Source organism: Felis catus, chromosome E3, assembly GCF_018350175.1.
Source record: "Felis catus isolate Fca126 chromosome E3, F.catus_Fca126_mat1.0, whole genome shotgun sequence".
In the NCBI taxonomy this organism is placed as follows: domain Eukaryota; kingdom Metazoa; phylum Chordata; class Mammalia; order Carnivora; family Felidae; genus Felis; species Felis catus.
The window spans coordinates 33,558,710-33,566,063 of NC_058383.1; positions in this window are offsets into that span (position 1 = coordinate 33,558,710).

The following is a 7,354-nucleotide window of genomic DNA, read 5'->3' on the forward strand; positions in this document are numbered from 1 at the left end:
CAGCAAAGCAGGAGTTCACCAGCATTGCTGACTCACTCACTAACTGACCCATTCGTGTCCTCACCTTGTCACTCAATCATCCCTGCACCGCCTCACCCCTCCTGCCATTCCCGAGGGGATTCCTGTCACTGAAGGAGCATTCCCCTTGGGCACAGGGTATGCCCTCCAAGTCACGTCTCCATTTTATGCAGGAAAAATCCTCATTCCAGTCCGGAGACAATCAAAGTCCGTTAAGGAGCCTTGGAGAGAGGGGCTTAGAAGCACAGATTTCCCCAGGAGTCTGGAGGGGAGTCTCAGCCCGGTGTAGCCTGCCTGACCTCAATTAAATAATCAAGCACAGCCTCCTTCCTGCAGGGCAGGCGGATTCTTGTGAGCGTGAGGTTGCATTTCCTACTTCAAAGTCCACTGCTCACCTCCTCTCAACTCGGAAACACCTGGAAAATCTGAAGAGACATCGTGGCGAGATCAGAAAACGCACAGGTTTGAATTTATCAGCTTGAGTGTGCTCACCCTACCCACCGTCTCCGACCCCCTTGACCCCCAAAGTTGTAAGAGCTGCATTTATTGAGCACCTACTGTGTGCTAAATGTTTTATGTTAACTCGTTCACTGAATCTGTAAAACAGTCCCGTGGGGTACACGCCATGATCACTGCCCCACCCGTCTTATTTTGAAAGGAGAATGCTGACACGGGGCAGGAGGCTGGCGTTTGAACTTGAAGTTCAAGGTCCTGGTTATGACACTGCTCTGTGCTGGGGGCCAGGGGACCCAGAATTGGGATCCAGACCCACATGACTTTACTGTATGACTGGGGGCAGGTCACCAGTTTCTCTGGTCGTCAGCATCCCCGGCAGGCTGTCCAGGCTGTGGCCCTACTGACCCATCCATCCTCCTCCCCCTTCCTCTACTCCCTCCGTCACACTGCGGAAACACTGTGCCTTCTTCATTGCTGGTGCCTGGTGCCTCCCTCCCAGCAGTGCCTGTCACCCGCAATGCCACTCCCCAGGCTTTATCTGAGCTCATTTTTCAAACCACTGCTTGGGTATCACTGTGGACAACTGTCGTGGAGCATCATAAGGAAGTCTGACTTTATTTTATTTTTTTAATGTTTATTTATTTTTGAGAGAGAGACAGAGGGTGAGCAGGAGAGAAACAGAGAAAGAGGGAGACACAGAATCCAAAGCTGGTTCCAGGCTCCCAGCTGACAGCACAGAGCCCGACGCGTGGCTCGAACTCACAGACGGCGAGGTCATGACCTGAGCCAAAGTCATGAGCCGAAGTCAGACGCTCAGCTGACTGAGCTACCCAGGCGCCCCAAGGAGGTCTGATTTTTTTTTAACGTTTATTTATTTTTGAGACAGAGAGAGACAGAGCATGAACGGGGGCGGGTCAGAGAGAGAGGGAGACACAGAAACCGAAGCAGGCTCCAGGCTCTGAGCCATCAGCCCAGAGCCCAGAGTTTGCAGGGCTCAAACTCACGGACCGCAAGATCGTGACCTGAGTGGAAGTCGGACGCTTAACCGACTGAGCCACCCAGGCACCCCAGGGAGGTCTGATTTTAAAACAGAACTGGAAGGGGTGCCTGGGTGGCTCAGTCGGTTAAGCGTCCGACTTCAGCTCAGGTCATGATCTCGCGGTCTGTGATTTTGAGCCCCGCGTCAGGCTCTGTGCTGATGGCTCAGAGCCTGAAGCCTGCTTCGGACTCTGTGTCTCCCTCTCTCTCTGCCTCTCCCCTGCTCGCACTCTGTCTCTCTCTCTCAAAAATAAACATTAAAAAAAAATAAAATAAAATAAAATAAAACAGAACCGAAATGCAGGCAACAGGTAAAAAACCCTCTTCTCCATCCACAAAGCCAACAACGCTGGCGAGACATGTCCCTGTTTGGAGTTTCCATTTCCAAGTCACAAACCATTCCAAAACTCAGTGGCTTCAGACGAGATTTATTTATTTTGCTCACAAATATATAATTTGGGGGGGTTCAGTGCGGACGACTCTGCTCCATTACGTGCAGCACCCACTGGGGCAGGCAGACCAAGGGCTTTCATGACAGACGAGTGTGGGCTATCTCCCTGCTGGGACGCCAGCCAGGGCTGGGGGCTGGGGACGTCCGTTCCGCCTCACCTGGGCCTCTCCATACGACGCCCGGGCATCCTTCCAGCCTGGTGGCTCATTTCCAAGAATGAAAACAGGTGGATGTGCCAAGCATTTTTACGACCTCAAGTCATATACCGCCATTTCCGCCATCGTCCGTTGGTCAGGACAGCCACCCATGCCCATCCAGGGTCATGGGGCTGGCAAGGTTCTAGCGGAGTCCATGGGCCAGGGGATGCCATCTTTGGAAAATAAAACTTGCCACAGTTTGCATAATGGCTTTCCTGTGATTTCCAGTAATTGCTTCACAATTTCTAGTTACTTCCCCACATCTCTTTGATAGGAATCGTGGTACCATTCCAGGTAACCCAGGGTATTCAACACACAATGCTGCACTCCCAAAGGTGCTGGGTCTCAGGGAATATCAAAGGATGTGACAAAGGCCCAGGCAAGATAAGATCAAACGCCAGTCCTCCTGCCTTTTTTGTTTTGTGGGTTGCCATGGTGATGGGAAGGGTGGAATTACGAAGAAGACTAGACATTATCATAATATTGGAGCTTAGAATATCTAGGTTGGTTTACACACACACCTGCCAGAGACAATTGCCAGCACTCAGTATTTAGGATAAAAAAAAAATCAATTAAATCTTTTAAGATTCTACTGACTAAAAAGCCTCCCGCAGAACCCCCAAGAAACACAGCCATTGGGATCATAGGTTACTTCCTCCGGGAGGTCTTCCGTGATGCTCCAGAGGAGACTGTGTTCTGCCTCCTGGCTTCCCAGAGTAGCTTTCACTGGCAGATATATCCAGCTGGAGTCTAAGACCTTGTTTATTTTTGTTCTTGTTGTTCACACGTAAGCTTTTATTTTGCAACTGTCAATTCATTTTTTAACATTTTTCTTATTTATCTAATGGTCCAAAGGCTTGCAAATCTGTACTTAATTGCATTTGAACTGCCCATTTTTTAAAAAAATTTTTTTTTCAACGTTTATTTATTTTTGGGACAGAGAGAGACAGAGCATGAACGGGGGAGGGGCAGAGAGAGAGGGAGACACAGAATCGGAAACAGGCTCCAGGCTCTGAGCCATCAGCCCAGAGCCTGAAGCGGGGCTCGAACTCACGGACCGCGAGATGGTAACCTGGCTGAAGTCGGACGCTTAACCGACTGCACCACCCAGGCGCCCCATGAACTGCCCATTTTTTACATGTATTTTACCACACACACACACACACACACACGCACGCACGCACTGACAGGACAGAAACCTACAGGAAACAAAACCCAAGGGGTATAAAGTCAACTGTCAAATGTTTTTAAAACATTGTATCTATTTTGCACCTACTGTTTATCTATCGTTTGTGATGTTGGCTTTCCATTTATAATAATGCTCTCAAGTTATCTATTTAAAATGCAATGAATATATTAACTAATATATATGATCTGTTACAAAAATTCTTGTATACATCAAATGCATATATTCATCACATTTTTTTTATTTATCACATTTTATTTTTTTTTTTTAATTTTTTTTTCCAACGTTTTTATTTTTATTTATTTTTGGGACAGAGAGAGACAGAGCATGAACGGGGGAGGGGAAGAGAGAGAGGGAGACACAGAATCGGAAACAGGCTCCAGGCTCCGAGCCATCAGCCCAGAGCCTGACGCGGGGCTCAAACTCACGGGCCGCGAGATCGTGACCTGGCTGAAGTCGGACGCTTAACCGACTGCGCCACCCAGGCGCCCCCATTCATCACATTTTAAATGGGTTGGCTTTAATTAAGGAAATAATAGAACATGGACATGGTCACAACAGCACGGTGATGCAAGAAGGACTCAAGTTTGAGGAACACGGGGAAGCTTGATTCTTTCTCTAACACTTGGCTTGCTGAATTTTAACTTTTGGCGACAGGGGCCACGTCCTGTCTCAGGACAGGATGACTCAAAGGCAGCTGGCTTTGGGGGAGCCTGGGTGGCTCAGTCTGTTAGGCGTCAAACTTTGGCTCAGGTCACAATCCCAGGGTTCATGACTTCGAGCCCCGCATCGAGCTCTGTGCTGAAAGCCCAGAGCCTGGAGCCTGCTTCGGATTCTGTGTGTCCCTCTCTCTCTCTTCCTCTCCTGCTTGGTCTCTGCCTCTCTCTCAAAAGTAAAAAATTTTTAAAAAGTAAAAAAAAAAAAAAAAAAAAAGCAGCTGGCTTTGGGTGGAAAGAGGGGGCGGGGGTGGGCAGGGCCAGGTGGAGCTGCATCCCTGCCAGGCTCCGGGGAAGTTTCTAGCGCCTTGGAGCCAGCAGTCCGCTTGTCAGGGTCCCTGCTCTCCGTTACAAAGCTGGGAGCAGACAGGGAGCAATCATATGGATCAAGATGGAATATTATAGAAGAGGCTGTTTAATGAGCAGTGGTTTGAATTAGGACCAGTTTTTATGCCTTTTTTTGTTTTCCACCAACCGTCATTGAAAATTGCCACGAATGATGTGTTAATTCTGTTCCCTAGCGGGTCTCCGATATGGCAAAGGATGAATTTTAAATTGTTTGATCAGAATTAGCAACATTAGTCACTGCAAATAGCCTTTTAATTTCCACAGAGCTGCCAAGGGGAGCAGAAATAGACTCGGTGAGGAAGGTTCCAGCAGGCAGATGTGCTGGCGGCAGATGAGGCCGCGTGACTTCGTGTCTCCAGGTGCCCCCACCGGGTCTGAGCCCCAGCTTTCGACCTCCTGGAGGTGGGAGGGTTTGCGCTCCCCCCGGGCAGCTCGGGAGTCTGAGGGCGATGCCCTCATTCCTCGTGGCTCCAGCCCTCCCTCCGGGCTCAGATCGCATCTCCCCAGGTCCCCGCAGGCATCGGCCATAGGAGCTGCTGGGGATGGTCCGTTCTCCCCCAGCGCTGCCACAGAGAGACCTCGTCATCCTAAACCGGGCAACAGCACCCCTCTGCTTCAAACTCTCCAAACGACTCCTCCTTGCTCTTAGACTAAAGGCCAGCCTCCCGGCCTTCGCACACAAGCCCCCACCCACCTCCACTCCCCAGCTCCGGCCTCCCCACTCCTTCTAGAACAGCCCAAGTCATTCTTGCCAGAGAGATCTGTCACTGTAAAGTCCCCCCTCCCCAGGTTTCACCTGAACATCCCCTTCTCCTTCTACAGGCTTGGCTTAAAATCCACCACCTCCGAGAGCACCCCTCCACGGCCACCCCACCTGGAGGAGGGTCCCCTTCACGCCCATCTGCCTCGATGTCTCATTTCCCTCACAGAAAATGCCAGCACACCTCGGCATTGCTGGGGTGGTTGGTTTGCTGCTTTGCTATATTTATTTTGTGTCTATCTCGTCCCACTAGATTATAAAGAGCATCATCCTGGTGCCTTAGGACAGCACCAGGCGCACAGAAATCCTCCGTCGAGAGCCATGAAACGAACGAGTGAACGGATGAACGGATGAATGAATGAATGGGTGGCCTCACTCTCCCAGGTAAGTTGCTTCTCCATCGGGGAGTGTGGTAGCTTCTTCCTCCATGCCTGGGCTTTGGCATCGGTTTCCAGGCTGGCCTCCCTGTCCACAGCCTCACTCGCCCACTGGGGATCCATCCTCCACCCCGGCCTCCGGCCTCCGGGGTCACGTTTCTTATGTGCAAATCCGGCCTGTCGCATCCTTAACACCCTCCAGTGGCCACCCAGTGCCTTTAGGACAATCACAAACCCTTCGGATCTCCACCCCACAACTGAGCCCCTGCATGGACCTGGGCGACCTTCTTCACCTCTCTGTTGCCTCCACTTCCTGGTCTGTAAAATGGGGGTAACGATGAAACCGACATTGAAGGCTACTGACAAGATTAAAGCAGGTAATCCTGTTCAGGGCTTCGAACAGTGTCTGATACAGTAACCAGAATCAGCACTGACTCTAATGGTCACAACACCATCACTGTCATTATCATTCCGACCCCAACACAAAGCTGTTTACGTGATCCCAGGGCCAAGAGCAAGGAAATGGTCTTTGATTTCAACAATGTGGGTCATTGGTTCTCAGCGGGGGGCAGTATTGCGCCCCAGGGAATGTTGGCAATTTGGTCATTTGGTTGTCACCACTATGGAAAGAGGCAAACAGTGAGTAGAGGCCAGGGATGCCGCTAACCCGCCTACAAGTGCGCAGGACCCCCTCCCCCCCCCGCAACAGAGAGTGACCCAGCCCCAAGCGACGAGGGCACAAGACTGAGAAACCACGATGTGTGTCAAAAAGAAAGTACTGGTAAGACATGGTCTGAAGACTGGCATTTTTGTTAGTGGTGACGCATACATTTTTAAGACTGTCTTATAAAAAGTACCAGCCTGTTATTGAAAAAAATCTGTACACAACCAGACATCGACTCCTACTGATTCTACTCTAAAACACACCTGCACCTTGGGGCGCCCGGGGGGCTCAGTCGGTTAGGCGTCCGACTTCAGCTCAGGTCACGATCTCGCGGTCCATGAGTTCAAGCCCCGAGTCAGGCTCTGTGCTGACGGCTCAGAGCCTGGAGCCTGCCTCGGATTCTGTGTCTCCCTCTCTCTCTGCCCCTCCCTCACTCGTGCTCTCTCTCTCTCTCTCAAAAATAAACAAACAGTAAAAATAATTTTTTTCAATAAATAAATAAAACACACCTGCATCTTAAAGTTAAACATTGGCTCTCCCGCTCTACCACCTCCGGCCACCATCACCCCACACCTGTAGGGCACCTGCTGCCTCCAATCCATGCAATACCCAGCAGCCAGAGTGGGCTTTTAATTTTTTTTTTTCAATGTTTATTTATTTTTGGGACAGAGAGAGACAGAGCATGAATGGGGGAGGGGCAGAGAGAGAGAGGGAGACACAGAATCGGAAACAGGCTCCAGGCTCTGAGCCATCAGCCCAGAGCCCGACGCGGGGCTCGAACTCCCGGACCGCGAGATCGTGACCTGGCTGAAGTCGGACGCTTAACCGACTGCGCCACCCAGGCGCCCCCAGAGTGGGCTTTTAAAAGCATGATTCTGGGGGCACCTGGGTGGCTCAGTCGGTTAAGCATCCACTCTTGATCTCATCTCAGGTCATGATCCCACGGTTCATGGGATGGAGCCCCACAGTGGGTTCTGTGCTGACAGTGCAGAGCCTGCTTGGGATTCTTTCCCTCTTCCTGTCTCTGTCCCTCCCCAGCTGGTGCTGTTTCTCTCTGTCAAAAAAATAATCTTTTAAAAAACAAAAATAAAAAAAATAAAAGCATAATTCTGGTCAAGCCACTCCACCTGCTTAAAATCCTTC